This window comes from Falco rusticolus, chromosome 9 (assembly GCF_015220075.1).
Source record: "Falco rusticolus isolate bFalRus1 chromosome 9, bFalRus1.pri, whole genome shotgun sequence".
Classification (NCBI taxonomy): domain Eukaryota; kingdom Metazoa; phylum Chordata; class Aves; order Falconiformes; family Falconidae; genus Falco; species Falco rusticolus.
Genome location: NC_051195.1, coordinates 39,498,092 through 39,516,056, shown reverse-complemented (window position 1 = coordinate 39,516,056; position 17,965 = coordinate 39,498,092). Strand labels below are relative to the sequence as shown.

The 17,965-nt window shown below is 42.6% G+C and overlaps 1 protein-coding gene across 5 annotated transcripts in view; it reads right to left on the bottom strand.

Moving 5' to 3' along the window:
- Nucleotides 1-17,965, bottom strand: part of SORBS1 (sorbin and SH3 domain containing 1) — a 173,209-nt gene that overhangs the window by 106,260 nt on the left and 48,984 nt on the right. For 2 of the 5 annotated variants that reach the window (XM_037401284.1, XM_037401287.1), the window contains exon 1: nt 9,113-9,286. The exons of the other annotated variants lie outside the window; for them this stretch is intronic. The gene's annotated coding sequence lies outside the window, so the exon portion shown is untranslated. Of the gene's footprint in view, nt 1-9,112; nt 9,287-17,965 lie in introns of those variants that run through there. 5 annotated transcript variants of the gene reach the window in all.

Below are 17,965 nucleotides of genomic sequence, written 5' to 3'. Positions count from 1 at the left end.
ACGAAACAGAATTCGGTATTACCGTGACTTTAACGATGTAAACAGCTGCAATTGCAGAAGGCTTCTGGGGCAGCATGCCGTTCATGCAAGCGCCATTGGACTTTACTAAACAGATTTAATTTCGCCCCTAACTTCCTCTGGATATCTACAGTCGTTGCAAATTCCTAAAAGTAAATTTTCACCACAACCATGTGATATGTTCAGAGCAGAACTGTCCATTCCTAATTAACAACTTTACACAGGCAAAAAGGTGAGCCCCATTCAGGTCTGAGTAACCACCAAAGACACCACACACCTGAAGCACTCATAGCACAAAACTCTTACCTTTTTAATTTTTCAGATATTTTAGATCTGGGAGAGAGCTGCAGTTTTAACCATCTCTTCATGACCCTCTACTTTCTTTCTCCCAACAAGATCAGCTACTCAGTGCCTTACAGCAGTGAGAATCTTCCAAAAAAAAATATTGCCAAAGTGTGGCTTGCAAACCAGCATACACATACAGAAACATTGTAAAACATAATACTCACTCAAGATAATAATTAGTGACACCATTGATTCTAAACATGGACACTTCCACATGTGCAAACATGAGGGATAAATATCAATGGCAGGATACACTTCACCTAACCACCGTTAACCAATTATCAGGCATTGAGACAGTTACCTCTCCGGTCAACGGTGAACAACAAGGGCTTTGAGAAGACAAGCCACCCTGTTCTAAGACAAGCATGTAAGCTGGAATGAATCACATGGCAGTGCTTCTCCCTCTCACTATGGAAAGCGCCTCAAAACCTAGTTTTTACACAGAGGAGTGAGCTGTACTTCCCCTAGGAAACACAGCAATAAATCCTCTGTCACAGCCTCGGGCGACAATGGCCAAGATAGTGGCAACTAGCTAGATGTAGATCACAGCACGCAGGCAGTATGCCCATTTGCAGGGCTGCTCTCTTTCCCTGCTATGTGGACATGCTTAATCCTTTACAAAAAGAAAGGGAACAACTGGCACTAAACAGCCACACAGATTTCTTTTCCCACCAGAACAGTATATATGTAGTTAGGTAGCATCAGCTCGTAATAGTCTTAAAGCTGTGGGTTTGAAAGTTCTGGTTTGTGTTTTGGAAGAGAGGCTGTTTGAAACCAACCGCATTTGGGGCAAATACCACAGTTGAAGGTGTCAATTCCCGACTGGAAACGTGGTTGTACTTAAACATAGACCAGGCTATGCTGGAATATTTGGGATCCCACGGCATTAACTAATCCAATGCCCGATGGCACGGTTCCTTGGTGAATGTGGTAGGTCTGGAACACTAGAACAGCAGTTTCATAACACTGTTACCCCTTCACCCTCCCAAGGGTCCCATGGAGGCTGTGGGGCTGAGCAGCCAAACAAGACTCAAGCCCTGGCACTCCTCTCTCTGCCCTGGCACAGACGGGGCCAGGGCCCTTTTCTTAAAAGCTGGGTTGGGGTCTAGGTTCCTCAGAGGCAGCCTGCGCCCGGGCTGCAGCCAGAGTCCTGAGGGTGCTTATTCATCACTGGTGGTCTCTGGATGCAACCTCTTTGGAGTACTGGGGGATCTGGACAACTGTACGAACTACAAAATATTGTAGCCAATACAGCGTAATGCATTTAAACATAAGCTGCTTAACATATGCTGCACTGGGCATCAGAGATGGTAAGGAGTGCTCTCAGCCAGCTACAAGGTTACAGGAAAAGTGCCGATTTACTCCTTTCCAGCCTGCCTTACTGCTCCTGGGCTAACAAACCCCAGTTACTTTTCCAATTGTAAATCAGGTTGCATTCCAGCAACAGTCAGTATTACAAGCTGTATTTAATAATCTGTTTTGGCAGATCCTGTTTATTCCAATGCTGAAAGGAACAAAACCACCTACCAAGAAAAGGAATACAGGTTAAGTCCATGAAAGATTTATGTACATTATTGATCATTTAAATCCGGAGACAGCACTAAGGAATGAAAATGGAATGAGAGGTTTCCTGAAGTAACATTTTAGATCACAATCATTTTTGCACTACACTCATCTGTTGAAAGAGATGGCAAAAGCTCTACGCCTCAGGATAACCCCTTCACTTTCACAGAATAACCATGCTGTATTCTTTATTTAGGACCTGATTTTGCAATTTTGCACACAAACAGCCTTTTCATGAGCAAGTCTGTTGACAGCAAGGCAGTTGCTCACACAGGCAGGGATTTCTCATGCAAGCAAGGGTTTGCAGGCATCCACTAGTATACGTTTGTATGTTCCTAATTAAATTGACACTTATTGTTGTGGTCTCTTAATTTATCTAACAACCATCTCAGCACACATAACAAGAACACCCTTGAAATAAATTTTTATTTTTACTTCTGTTAGCGCTTTCAATACAAATTGAGCCACGTTATCCTGAGCTACAGGGTGTGGTATTAATTTGAGCTCCAGAGTGTCAACAGGAGAAAAGGCAGTTCATCGTGGTTAACAAAACGCTCCATTATCAGTCTGCAAGATACATGTGGCATTTAGAAGACAGAGATCCTCATACCCTTGTGAACTTTTGCAAGAGTCTGTTACAAAATGCCATGAGCAACTGATAGATCGTGGTAGTGTTGGGACAGAAAGAACCTGGCTCCCATCAACAGTCTTGTTGACCTGCAGTATGGTTAACACAGGACCAAACACCCTCCTACAATGATGCAGCCCTGCACATCAGAAGTCCACACGATGCCTGGGGCTCTTAAATTCACGACCGATACATTGCTTGTCTTAATAAAACTAAATTACTGGATCTGGGGATATTTCTCAGAGAAATATAAAATGCCATAAAAAATTTTCCCTGATCAGCAGACAAATTAGTTCAAGTTAATGATGCGAGCTGACACTTACATAGCACTGGACATCTTCAAATGGCTGTGCAAACATTAAATTAGCTTCGCTGCATTGATATGAAGTAGGTGTGTGCTATTAGGCTTACTGAAGAAACAAAGAAGCACAAACTGAATTTTTTTAAAGGTTTCTATGTTCATTTTATTTTACTTCCACTGATATCAACAGAACAATTGTCAGGGCCAGATCTGCATGGGGTCCCCTTTGTTCCCTTCTAGCAGGGCAAACCCCCCAGTTTTAAGTATCTTGACCTTGCCAGGCAGTGTAATGAAGCTGTAGTGAAAATAAGAATTGGGAATCCATCAGCTTGAATGGGAATGAACTTACCTAAGCACTGTGTGCTTTTGAAAATCCTGCCCACAACAGTAAGATGATTTGACCAACATGACACAACAGGCTTGTGACAGAGCCAGTACGACAAATCGGTGTGTCTGGCATTAGTCAGCACTAGACCAAACCAGCCCCTCCAAACAGGTTTCTAGCATGGAAGAGGGCTCCATCACACAGAAAACTTTACATTATTTTAAAGGATATTTTAAACGTATAAATGGGTGCAAAACGTTTGATCTGATAGTTCTGCTGACCGTCCATTCCTAACCTGCTCAAAAAGTTCTTGCTGCCTCTACTAGGCAACTTTAAGGGGAAAACAAGATAGATCTCCAGTGGGTGCCCACTGTTAAATGAAGGTGATAGCAACCAAGCTATTTCATTAATGTGTGTCTGAAAGATGGACAAAGGCAAAAAGGCTGAAGGAGTCTTGTAGAAGTAAGAACCCAGAAAAGGATCCTGGCCAAGAAGATGGGCCTGGATGGAGGACCGAGGCTAGCTACCCTTGCTGGCTGCAAACACAATGCATTCACTGTATATAGATACTTATTTTCACTAACTTCCAGCATTACTAAGGCTGAGAGATGCCCTGTCTGTGAGTCTATGACTTAGGACTGAAATGCTGTTTCAAGAAAACCACTCATGATTGTTTAAAACTCCAGGAGTTCAGTAAGTTGTTCCCTCCATCCTCCCCCTCCACCCCCAACCAACAGTTACACTTTAACCATGTATGGAAGAGATTTCAGAGGTCTGAGTCATTAAAACCTACAGAGAATAAAAGAACTTGGCAAATATGAAAGAAAAGCATTTTAAATGGCTCTGAAATGGGCTGCTCCCCCTTGCTACTGAAGATGAGATAGATGAGTTGCCATTTATGTGTAGGAGCTGACAATTTGGGGTTTTGGAAAAATCTATAAACTTAATTACATGCAATATGCCCCAAAAACGGTTCAAATACAGATTACCATGTCAAAAACTGTAGGAAGCCTTTTTTTTTTTTTTTTTTTTTTTAATCAAAAGGAAGAAGAAGAAACCAACATATAAAGTAGTAGTCTTATGTGTGTTATCTGCAGACAAACTTCCTGCCAAATATGCTTGTCCTTGCCAAAAACGATTGTATTTTTGGATAGTTTCTTATTTACAATCCTTCAGTGTGCATGAAACAGTGAGGTTTTGCCATTTTTCAGAGTGGCTGATCACACAAAAAGCTCTAACGCAATTTAAAGTTACAATCTCCTGTCACAGCACATGTTACTGGGGAGAACTTTACAGCAGTCTTCCTCTTCCCCGTAAGAAACAGACATTTCAGGAAAGAAAAAAAAAAAAAACCCCAAACCTCAAACAAGAACAAACGCCAAAAATCCCCACAACACTTTGAGGAAAGATTCAGGATACAGGAAATGTTGTGTAGAAGCTGACACAACAATAAGATATTACTCCTAGGCACGCGGAATTCACCATGGACAACATCCTGCTCCCGGTAATACTGCAAGAAGCAAACAGAATTCATGAATATGGAGGTCGTTGTTCCACAACCACCACCCCATATTTTTAGAAAACTTGTATCCACACATCTACCAGATCTGCCTTTATGAAAAACAGATTTTATGATGACAACTTTCAAACCTTTTAGGATGTTCCCATTCAGACTGTTGCTAATTAATCACAATTCAGTGCAATGTTTCCTCCGTGAAGATAATTCATAGGGACTCAGATTCTCAAAGAGCTCATTGAGGAATTAAGATTCAGGAAATCTGAGCTTTATTCCCAGCCTTCTGGCAACCACTGCACTACAGAGCAGTCTCTCATTTTCTCAATTAAAAAACAGAACTAAAACCACGTCTCCTTCTCAAGCACTTAAAAAAAATGATCAATACTCTATAAAAGCTTTGCACTTGTATCACATGTTAAGTACTCACTCCCTCCACCCCAAAACAGCCAGATTTTCACATTTATTTGCTGTATTCCCCTGGAATATTCCAGCTATCTATGCCAATCAACCACAGTAGCATTACTCAAGAGCAGAGACTTCACTTACTCCGGAGTCAATCCAGAATAACTGATTTCAAGTGCAGTTACCCCAGATCTCAGTTCTGTTGCTGTAAATCCAAGTTATGGTCCTTGTCATGGAATCTGATTCATGCCAGTTCAGCCATAAAGATCCCAACCAAAAAGAGTGCCTTAGTCTGCCCAATCACAAAAAAAAAAAAAAAAAAAAAAAAAGGGGGGGGGGGGTGTGGTGGTAATGCAGAGACTGACGGGTCCAAAATGATTCCTATGCCATTTAATTTCTGATGGCATTGCTGATGATTCCTTTACTTCTACAAATCCCACCTTCCCTCCTACCCCAGCCATTCCCTAAATCACAACATGAATAAATTGGAAGAACGTGAATACCGAGTACATTGAAAGAAAGACCCCCTGTACCTTTTAATTGTGTCGTGGATGACAGTCTTTCTATGAATAGTATGCACAAGAAAGTATATCATTACAGATAATTAGTACTCTATTTGTCATAGAATACATTCATTTCATATAATCTTTAAAGAATCACACATCACGCAGAAAGTCATATCTAAACAATACTCCCTACAAATCTTTTCACATTTTACTTGCTCTCCCTTACTTATTAATGAGGACCTAAATTTGCTGTTTAGCCATTTCTCTTTTTTTTTTTTTACTCCAACATCAGAATCAGCAGAGTTGCAAATTATTTTCTCACACAGAAGATATCAGGGCATTGAATGAGGACGAAGACTCTGCAGAATTGTCCGACAGTGAGCTGCAAAACAGGTTAGCAAAGACTGAGTGCCAAAAGCTTCTCGTAACCTGGCAAAATGATGAGGGGCAGACAAAAAAGAAACAGGCTTTAGAGTTTATTCTCTGTGAAAATTAAGTGGGTCTTATGAGCCCTGGGAGCTCAGAATGCCCAGCTGTGGGAATTCAGAAACTAATCAAGTCCAGGGCTGGGTGGAGTTTCTCGTACAGCAGGACAAGATGTTGAGTTGTGTGCTTTTGGCCCTGGGGGATCTACCACATACAGAGCCAGCGGATTTTAACGGAATCTAAAAATAATGTAAAAAGTTACATTAAAGGATATTAATGTGCTAAATATTACTGCAGCTTGCCTAGTAGGGGATATCAACATGTAAATCTCTGCTTCCCTCCATTCAGATACTACCAGAACTTACAATCAAAAGTAAGAGACAAGTATCTCACTTCTGTGGATTAATTGGAGTAAGGCGAACAGGCATGCTCTATGTGAGAGATGTGACTCTTTCTTAATAAAGCTTTCATTAGATCTTGCATTCATCATATACCTTTTGTATGGACAAACAGAGAGGATGCAGTTACCTGAAATAATTGGTTTTCATATTTCAGTATTATCTAAAGGTCCTGTCAAATCCTACCTGTAATGTTCTAGGTGTGCATAAGACTATGGTCCTTATCAGACTAGTTCACAGCCAAGACAGACAAACACAGCATTATTATATTCACAGGTGGGGAAACTTAATGCAGACAGATCAAATAACATACTAGAGATCACACAGTGCATGCCACAGAGTTAAGTATTAAACTTACTCCTCCTAGCAAGCCCCAGTTCCCTGCCAAAGCTCATTTCCATCTGCCACAGGGCAGGCTGGATAAGGCTGCTGTGCCCGCATCTAGGCATTTCTCTCTCTCCTGTTGGCCATGGACTATAGGCGTGCAAGACAGTAAACGATCGTATGAAAGTCATATAGAGAGGCTATTTTGTGTAAGGGGAGATCATTCAGTCACCTCAGAGGAGTCCCACAAGAGGCATCTCTAGGAGCAGCAGGAAGCTCTCTAGTAGGTGCTTTAAAAGCTATTAACCATGCTCGGGGTTCTGGCTCTTCCTCTAAGTGACTGCTTCCACTGAGCCGTCTGCCTCAGGAAGCTATGGAAGAACAAACTTGGTCATTTCAATTTCCAGGAAAGCATGTGGAAAAGCTTAACAGGAAACTGAGGCACGGTGCTCAACACAGTTCAGCTCCCTGAGCTCAGACCATTAACAGCCATCTGCAGCCAGTGATGGGAGAACTGGGAAGGTACACATGGGTGCCCCAGATGGCCTCGCAGAGTGGGACTCCTCTTTGCTTGGGAGCAGCAGCAGCAGGTAGCCCTTTATTTGCAGCAATATAAAATATAGCTCCAGCCTTTCGGAACAACTGTAAGTTACTAGGCAAGAAGATGAATACCTGAAGGAAATATTCAAGTCCACCATGAGAAAGAGACAGGGTTACTATCTTCAGCTATCACCCACATCTACATGAATCAAAAAGCGTTTTTTAAATGACTGTGCAGTTACTGTAACCTCTGTCTGCTGAATTCAAACCTGGTTTTCCCAACCAGAACAGACAGGGTCATAGCCTGGAGCTGTGTCAGAATAAAACCTGGATTAGCTGCAGTTTTAATTTCTCAAACCAAAGCCTACAGAAGAACTCCAGTACCTAACAGTTGCTGGGCTGCTCTACACAACACAGGCTCCCTGTGGCCGTGGAAGTGCTCAGAGTAGCCATACCCCATTTTGGGGAAGCATGGGGTATTTGCTCCCATGCAAAACTCAGGTGAGGTGAATATTGCAAGGACAGGTGCAGGTGATGACTGGAGTAGAGTAAAACGGGAAAATGAGAGTGAATATCCTGCCCAGACATCAGCCACAATGCTTGTCTCGAGGTCCAAGCATCTGCACGCTCACAGAGACTGGAACTTTTAAAATGAAAGGAATTCTCCCATATTTATGCCAGCATAACCAAGAAAGACCTAACCCTAGGTCTCACTTAAAATGTTTTAACTGTGCTACTAATTATTGAGTCAAATCAAGTTTGAGTCTGGCCCTAAATGGTTCCAGATGCAGCAGAGAAATCTAGAACCAAACCCAAATTTTAAATTTCTAAGGCTTAATTTCAGCCTCAATTTTATGTTAAATTAAGACAATACTTTCAAATTAATTAAGTTATTAGGAAGGCTTAAAGTTGAGCCCATCTTACTCCACTTTTAGTAAAAAAATCCTCAACTTGAATTTGCAGTTAGACACATGGTACCTCTTTTACTTTTGTTTCAGGACGTGCATTTGGGGAAATTTAACAGGCAAGAATGCCTAGCTGAGAATGGAATCAATCAGGAATGCAGTTACAACAGAAAGAATTTCAGCAGACCATAAAAAAGAAAGAGAAGAAAAAAGAAAACCCTGCTACAAGAATAGTCCAGCAAAATGCAACTGTAGTGTGTCTGGGCTGCTTCCCAGCACTCCAGAGGGAATTCTGCTATTTGCTGAGTTTAGTGAATGTAATCTAGTGCCGAAGGAAAACCGGGGCGGGGGGGGGGGGGGGGGGGGGGGCGGGGGGGAATGCCACTGCTTTCACCATTTTCTCAGTCCTGCTTCGTATAAGAAAGTATACAAAAGACAGAGAAATTATTGTATTACTTTGAAAGCGGACAGAAACTTGCAAAGCAGATGTTCTCAGCACACATAAAAGGGACTGATTAGACGTTGAATAAAACTAAACAGCCGAGGAGCGGGGAACAGTCACTCAGCAGACAGACAGAAATCAAGAAATAGGGGACTCAAAAAGTAGTTTGGAAACAACATCTGTAGCCATAAGTAAGTCTCATGTTGTTACACAGGGAAAGGGAACCAGTGCCTTCCACTGTACATCATACACGACACCATTTGAGCTACTTTCCTCCAGCAATCTCAGTATGCAACTTTAGGGAATTAGTAAGTCATTCAGAAGAGATAGAAACAGTTAACAGGAAACGTAAAATGAAATAATTCAAACAGAATCTACTTCCAAAACCAACAAATACTCCACAAGTTATTTATAGCGGAAAATTTAGAAAAGATCAGAAAGGTCTTAAATCTTCTGAGGTTTTAAATACTTACTTCTTGCAGCCAAAATCACATCAGTTGAATATCCAGGAAAATTTTAAAAAGCTTGCATTAAGCAGCTTAACTAGCTGAGAACATGATGTAGCCTTTCCTTTGGACCGTCCAGCCATAGGCAGTCACTCATTCAACAGAAGCAGAGCGTGATACTGTAGTGCAGCCTGCTACGTCGGGATGCCAAGGAGGGGGAGGGAGGGGAAAACCCTTCCCCAAAGATTTTAGTTCAGCCCACTCATTAAAATATAGAGTGGAAACAGCTGCCATAGAAAGGAAGAGGATGTCCAAGCAGTTTTTGATTAAGTTTCTTAGGTGTAAAATGGTTCTGTTCTGGAATGTCAGTAAGAAAAACAAATTTTCTTCTGAATTTCATTCTTCCTCTGCCTTGCTATTAGAGAAACTGGCTCTAACTCAGCTCAGAAACAAGTATAGCGTAGTAGATAGTCAGCCCTCTGTTCTCAAAATCATTACATCTCACTAGGGGAAAACAGATCCCTAAAATATCCTCCCCCTTCTCCCTGCAAGGACTAGTACAACTACGCTTTAAAACGCTGCAGTCTTCCAGTACTGTAATACTCAATTCACCTCCAACGACTGCCCGCCAAGAAGCCCCAAGCAGACAACAAATCCTAGCTCACAGCCTGCAACGTCTAGAATTGCTGGCATACCTCTTACAGATGATCACCTCACAGGTAAAACTGGGTAAGGACAGAGGTGGGGGGCAGAACAAGGAAAGTTCCTCCACTTTTGACATGGACACACTGAATAAATGAGTATTTCTGAGCCTGAGGAAGAGCTGGCGAGGGGGGAGGAGAGAGCTCTATTAAACCCTGAAAGGCACCAAAAATGCTTATCGGGGAACAGCAGCTCATTCCTTCTGGTAACACAAGAACTAAGGGGCACCGGAAGAAATCTTTAGGCAGAAGTTTTAAAACAAACAAAAGGAAGTACTTTTTCACATCACACATCATTGGATTACAGAGCTCATTGCCCCAGGATCTTGTGGAGATCCACTGTGTGAGCAAGCTCATAAACTGAAAGAACAGTCCTAAGCTAAAACTCTTAGCTTAGGAAGTTATTAACCACTAGTTACTAGAAGGTGTGGATGCCCCAGGTGAAGCAGCAATTTGCATCTGCCCTCGACATTAACCCTTCCCCTAAGCCCATGACACAGACCGCTGCCAGAGCAGCAGGCTGTGTTAGAAGGATCTCTGAGCCACAGCTGTGCCCGTTCTTACCTCCCCCTTTACCTAATGTTCACAACAGTCCTTCACCAGAAGCTGGATTATTAGGTCCGTTTCACAGGTGGGGCAGCACAGCTCTTCGGAAATGCTGACTAGTAACCACAACTCCACAGTTAGGTACTACCCTGAAAAGTCATCCCCAAGTGCCTTTGTACCTCTGAAGGGCAGTGCCTGAGGTGGCCTGACTTCCAAACCCCTGCACCTGGGACTCTTCACTGCTCTCCAGCCTAGCAACTTCCATAAGCGAAGGTACTCACCAACAGGAATTTTCCCATTTCTCAACAATTTCAGCAGCTATTACTCCCATTTTCTGCTCTCTCTCCCTTTGACTACAGTTACAAAAACTAATGCATTCTGATAGTGAAATCCTATTGTAGCAAAGCTATTCTAAATACATACGTGCTTTTTGTATATTGTCAAATAGCACTTTTCAATGTCAGGCAAGCAGGCTATCGCTGGGTAATGGCTGTTCTTATAGCAGCAGCTACCAGATAGTTTGTGCAATCAAGGTTGTGGGGTGCTTTTTTCTAATAAGAGACACACTTTAAAAATACCCTTCTTGTGGCCAAGCATTTACCATGTGGTAAAAGACGTAACTGCCCACTGGCCCTGCTGGCTCAACAGCTGGTCTTAATTAATATCGAGAAACAAGATACTTCTATGCAAAATAAGCAAATTGACTTGAGATCTTTTTCAGATCAGGTCTGAGAAAAGCAGCCACAAACTCTGCTTCCCTTCTCTGGTCTTAATTTTAAACAGGGGCTTCATAGCTGTTTGTCCGTCTGTGTGTGTTTAATGTTTCCTGGAGGCCTGCAAAGGCATGCAAAATATTTTAGTTCAGGGCCTCTTTATGGTTGTAATAGGAAATAGACGTTGCCCTTCAAGAGATGGTCTCATATGGAAACAGACATTATCTGACTGACAGCAGTCTTCAGTGTTTATTTCAAAGGGAAGGAAAGGACAGATAAATATTTACTGCTTTCCGTCCACAACGTAAATACAGATGCTGTCTATTTTAGTTTACTTCTTGTCTAAGTAATGCAGGTTAAGGACTGGTACTGTTCCCTTTGACAGAATTGTTCTTCACATTAAAAAGAAATTTCTGATGCCATCTTTGCCAGGTAGTTCTTTTAAGCTGCTGAAGACCCTCACCAAGAGAAAGCTGGTTTCTGAACCTGGGTTGGTCAAAGCTTTAGGTTTGCACAAGTCATGTGGTCACCAGGAACCAGCAAACCACAGGCTTTTGGTCTACCCGAGAAAATGCCTGTTTCCTGTGCAAGGCTGCACACCTACACTGAGATACCCTTTGGGGAAAATTTCAAGTGTTTCAGTGCTAACAGGTTGAAAAATGGTGAAGATATAAATGTAAACAAGGCTTCACTTCTTACTCCTATCCCCTCTCACTTCACCCAACCAGAAGAGTATGTGCCATCCCCTCCCCAGCAGGTCAGGGGGTGATGGAACAAGAACAGATGTTCTCTACCCTCCCACACAGGCCCTAATCAATAACCTTCACGTCCTGATCTTTGACGCATTCAGGGCAGTAATCTGGGATCCCCATGTCCTGACAGATCCATCCTTTCTCTCTTTCATTTTACCATGTACCTACTGCTAGAGAACCAGCAGAATTAAAAATAACTTTGGGACAGTTTGCCTTTTCTAGATGCAGTCTTACCCTCCCTTCTTCGAGGCTTGACTAAAGCTGATGAGATCTCTCTTCCCCATTCCTTCTTTGCCTCTTTTAATTAAAAGTTGCATGGTAAATCAAGAGGAATCAAGAGGGGCTTAGAGGAAATCTCGTTATCTTCATTTAGTTGCAACTACACCTCTTAAGTCAGAAGACATTAAGGAAATCACTGATGGAGTAACTCATGTAGGTGCAACGTGGTGGGATGTTGGTTATCGAAACAACAGCCAAGGTGCAATCAGATACTCTGCTCAGCAGCTGAATAAGAGATCGATACGCTGGTGGGACATGTTCTGGGATGCGTCTGTGCCCACAGGCATTCCTCTTTGTACAGCAGCTCCACCAAAATCTCCTAAAATAAGCAGACTGGTGACAATAACTGCATAGGAAGTCCCTTAGGTGCTAAGAGACGGAGATGGAGGTTCAATAAATGAAGTTTTCCTCTGAACAAGTGCCTCCGCACAAAGCCTTCAAACACAAGTGTTTTTACAGATCAGGAAAGTCACTACAGTGTTTGAAGGTGCAACTGGATAGCCTCCAGCACACCCAGCTGACGAGAGTTACACCTGCATTTTGAGCTGAAACAGCATAACAATTTATTGCAGCAACTGTAATCCAACAAGATTTTCTGTGCAGTTCCTCAAAGTTTTCACCCTGTCTTATTTATTTATTTATTTATTTATTTATTAATATATCAGGTTTGGGAAAACAGTGAGTTTCTCCCAATTCTGTTTCCTCCTTACCCTCTTCTCCATTGAATGGAGCGAAGAAATGAAAAGGAAAGGAGAGCAAACACATTTAGGTTAGAGAAGGAGAAACACAAAGAATGGGAGAACAATTTTTCAAGGGAAGGAAGGGATTTCAAAGCTGAAAAGTGAAAAACTTTTCATCTTGTTCTGAAAACATAATGCAGTTAATTCTGCCATTAAAACTTAAGCTCTTTTGACACATTTTGTTTTACAATTTTCATCAGCAATTGTTTCTTTCTGGAAACATTCATAATCATTTCAAATTCAATATTGAGAGGGAGAGAGGAATTGCAATACAAATGGACTGGATGCCTAAATGTATCAAAACAACAACTTTTTTGGGATGGCCTGCAGTGTATTACTAGTGATGTTATTACATTTGGAAAAATTGCAGCAATCTTATTAATACCCAGATTATTAACTTTGGCTTTAAGACCATCATTTCTATAACATAATCAGGGGTTTATAGGATCTTTCCCAAATTCTGCCACACTTGACTCTTTCAGGCCATTTCTACAGTCTACCCTGAAAAACAGCTTTGCGTTTTCACAGAGATAAAGATCACTGAAAAGCTGCCAGTGGACAACATCTGTCCTGACTGCTATCTCATCTCAAACCCCTACAAGGTAACAGAGGGCTACTGCTCCTTTAACCAGCACCTGCGAGCAGATCAGAGCCTCAGAAATCGCACACAGCCCTCAACTGTAAGTGCAGTATTTTTGGACAAGCTTTCAGCTCCCACTTTCAGCCTAACACGTACTAACAAATTCTTTTTAAAAAATAAGCACTTTCTCAACAGAGACCAGCAAGTTGCCCATACCCAGCATTTTTCATGACCATGGAAGATAAGGTTCATTTCTACTGAGGTGACCACAAACTGCCAGGCTTACGATGAAGTCCCATGGGATATTTTAATATCCAACCTGAGCACAGAAGGCTCAAATGTCTCAGGACCCATTTTTTTTTAAAAAAAAAAAAAAAAGCACACACTTTATGGAACCAAACCAAGATTGTCCTAACTCAGAAATCTGCAGGCTGAGGTGACATGATGAAGCATCAGAGGTGCTGAGCAGAACCTCGGCAGCCTCAATCTGTTCTTTGGAGAGTGAAGCCTCTCCCTCCCAGCTGACTCCCCCCACCCCCTGAAAGCACTCTGCTTCGGGAGCGGCTTTTCTCACCAGGGAAGAGAAACCTTCTTTTAATGTGGCTGATGGAAAGTTTTGTTGTTTTTCTTTCTCTGGCCCACCTAGGCTGGAAAAAAACATTAGTCCCAAGCAAAATGCAGTATAACAATTCTGCCCATCTGTGGACAGTTCTTTTCAGCTGGCAAGGAAGCAATCCCACAACTGCAATTTCTTGTGGCTTATTATGGGAATGGCGGTGTAGCACAACCACAGAAAGAGCTGTACTGGAATGGTTGGAGCACAGTTATTGCAGACCACTTCAAGATGCTTTCATACAAACAAAGGTTTTATAAAAACAGGGATTAGATCAATTCTAGGGCAATTTTGGTCTCTAAGTGTAGGAAGGACTTCCTATAAATGCCAAGAGTTATAGAGACAGCTGGATATACAGGATGAATTTTATTCCAACTTCTCTTTAACGTTACACCATGGGATATGGAAACTGAGCTGTGGATATAAGCAGTACAATCCCCGGGCATAACAAATGGATTTATTTCTGATCCAAAGTCTGCTATCAGTAACATGAATCCTGTTACTGCTTTCACTGGGCTTTGGATCAGCATCCCATGAGGAACGTGGAAAGTCCAAAGCACCCTGTTCTGGTCTAGGTCAGAGGCAGTGTACCACCCACAGACACTCCAAATTCCCACTTTCAGTCTACACTAGAGAGGTGTCTCAGCCACAGAGCTGCAGGCTGGATCCTCCCTCTGCCTCTTTCTCGGACTTACCACCAACTCTGGCTCCTTTTCTCTCCTGTTTTTCACTGCAGCCCTGGTGGTACCTTGCATGCAGCATAGCTGCTGCTTCTTCCCTCTTGCTGAAGCTTATTTCTGAAATGCCTCCTTGGAGCAGATGTTTCCCATGTGTCCCACCCTTTACTTTCTTCCCTACCCCGACTTGTTCCAATGCAAGTAATTATTTATCGCCTTGATCTTTCAGATGCAATCCTAAAATAGTTTAAGCATCCCTCAGTCAACCTGCCCAGCTTGGTTCTGGGGCAGGCAAACACCAGCAGTTTCTGCCTTTCCCCCATGATAATACATGGGGGGGAGGAGAAAAAAAAAAAAAAAGAAGAAGCTTTAACCTTGGCACAGTCTTTGGTTCCCATTTCACCTTCAGACCATCAGCTTTGGCTTTAGCATTTTTTGGTTTTCTTCCAGGGACAACGTTTTATTTCTTGGAAATATTTTGTTAAGCAGGATTAATATCTGCATCATTTGCCACTTCCCCTTCTACCTCACCCCCATTTTCTAGCTGCCACTAAAGTCTTAAGTTTATAGATACTTCACAGGTCCCCTCCCCCTTCTCTGTGATATTTCCCTCTCTCCAGCTGTCTTCCCTTGGCACCCAGCGTCTGCAGCAGCAGTAGACTTTTTCACAAATTACCTTTGCTCTGCTTCATGTTTCCGTGAAAACTGGTTTCAATAACAGGCCAATTCAAGCCAGTTTCACAAACTTACGTTAACTGTAGATCAAACCTAAAAGAACACACTCCAGCTGGACTGGTACTGTCACCCCAATTTTAGGGTACTACAACTTCCACTCACTCGTACACAGAGACAGGTTTTGTGGGGAGAGGGGTGGCTGCAGTGATTCTATCCCCTCCTGTGCAATATTATGTTTCTCTGAGCTGGCTTACTCACTGCAGGCCAACTCCTGAACACTGCCATCAGTCTACGAAAGGAGCACGTAACCGCACTCCGTAGGCTGGTGCATCAGACTACTGGCAGCTGCCAATAGATCCTATCAGCAAAGGAACCCAAGCACCCAGAAATCTGAAACCAGGACCTGAAGTCACACAGATTTTGTCCAAACGAGGGTCAAAACCCTCGGAACAGAGGCTTACACACAGACAGTCCACGGAGTACTTGTCAGCAGGGATTTCACACTTCAACATCTGACTCTGGTCTCAGCCCCGAGCCAGGAGTACCCTGCCACCGGGCTAATTCCCTGTGTCCCAAGCGGCCCTTGCCACACTGCGGAACCGCGCACAAACAGACTGGAGCTGCCAGAGCTGGCAGGCACAGGACAGACAGTGTGACCGGCCCCTCGCTTCGCTGGCAACTTGTTGGAGAACAAAAGCTGGTGACAGGACATCCCTTTTCTGACCATATTACTCCTGAATTTGCTGTCTCTGTGCAAGTGGCTCTCCAGCATGTGATTTCCCACATTCCACGAGTGGTCTCATAAAAATTCCTGAATTCAGCCAAACGTTTAGTAACTCCTCTGATTCTGTATATCAAAAATTGCTGTGGGTGTGAGGGAAAGCAAAGAGAAGTGTAATGGTCTGAGGACATTAAGTTTGCTGGGCAACAAAAAATTTTGCTTTCCAAATTCCACATGCAGATTTGTTGCAGGGACAAAATGGGTGCGTAGGCACTGAAAAGCCCTCGGCAAAGACCTTCGTTTCACATCCAGCCTTACCCAGAGTCTCTCTCCAGGACCGGGGCTGAGTCACTTCACCTTCTGCTGTTTCATAAACAGGCAAAAGTTTACATCAATGCTACGCATACCAAGGTTGTATACCCAGGGTCTTTCACTATACCCAGATCTCAGATGAAACCTCAAGGCACCACAAAACAAAACTGGCAGAAACATCCATAATTTTGTCACGCTGCCATGAAATTATTTTTATGAACTACTAAGAACTTGCACTTGTTAAGTTTTAATAGGCGAGAAGCTTCCTAGCAGTATGGGTGAGATTGAATGCATTTGAATGATGAATCTGGCTGGGTCAAAACTGCTGTGGAGCCCGGCTGCTCCCAATACTGCCAAGAGACACCGAGAAGGAAAAGTAGCAACTGATGCCACTGCTTTCTCAACACCAACTCTCTCTCATGTACTCTTCCTCTTCAACAGTTTTGGTTTTCCAGACCAGTGAGGATGTGGATGACTATTTTTTTAGTTGTAGGGCTATCTAGTCCCCTAGGCAGCTTTGCTCAGAGCCAGCCCCAGATAATAACACCACCATTTCTCTCTTCCTATACAGTCCACTAGACTTACAGATTTACTGAGATTGCATTTGGCTGGAAGCTCGTTAAGCAGTGCTTCCTGTAGTGCCCATATAGGACATATTCCAGGCAAGAGATAAAAACATCTGTACCACCCTTGCTTTTTCAATTCCTTGATACTGCTGAAAAAAAAAGGGGAAAACTGCAAGAAGCCTGAAGAATTCAGTATTAACCTAGAGAAAAGAAACTTAGTTCTAGAAGCACCAAATCAATAAAAGCAGTTTCCCAGCTGGAGCATAGAGAGGGGGAAAGAAAAAGAAAAAATAAAAGTGCGGTGCTCCAAAGACCAGTAGGTAATGAAGGAACACTTGCATTTTGATCAGGGCAGACCAAAGAAACTATACTTACTGCTTTTCAAGACAGACTTTCGCAGACTTCATTCCATTCTGCTGGTATGCAGAGAATGTTGGTAGAAAGCCACCCAAAGTGTCCCATCCTCAAAATCTGCAACATGCTTTCAGTCAGACCTGGATACTAAAGCCATATCGGCTTGAATGTTACAAAGCAGCAAGACAGAATTCTCCTACCCATTCCTGGCCACTTCATATTCAAGCTTATCTCATAGCTAACACCTTTTCCACTCTTTACTACCTCCTAAGCTTGTTATATAGCTTCAATTCCTATTTTCACTCTTTTTGCACCTTCTGATTTGTGAGTTCCTAGACCTGCAAATCCCCTTCTCCAGTCACCGTCTTCTCAGTAATCACTTTTCCTTCAAAATTTTTCACCCTTCTTCCTGTAAGCAGCTGTGCTGTATGTCATCACCTAGGCATGATTCAGACTGGATGCTCTACAACACAAAGAACAGGTCTTATTTATGTTTGTGAAACCTTGTATAACTTTATGCCGCTGTATAAATCTTTAATAGGTGCTAATGCATTTGCTGGAACAAGCTGTGTGCTAATATGCAGCACAACTGTTTGGATACAATCCTTGCTGACTGTCAGAAGCTTCTGGAATTAAAAAATATGCAGTTGT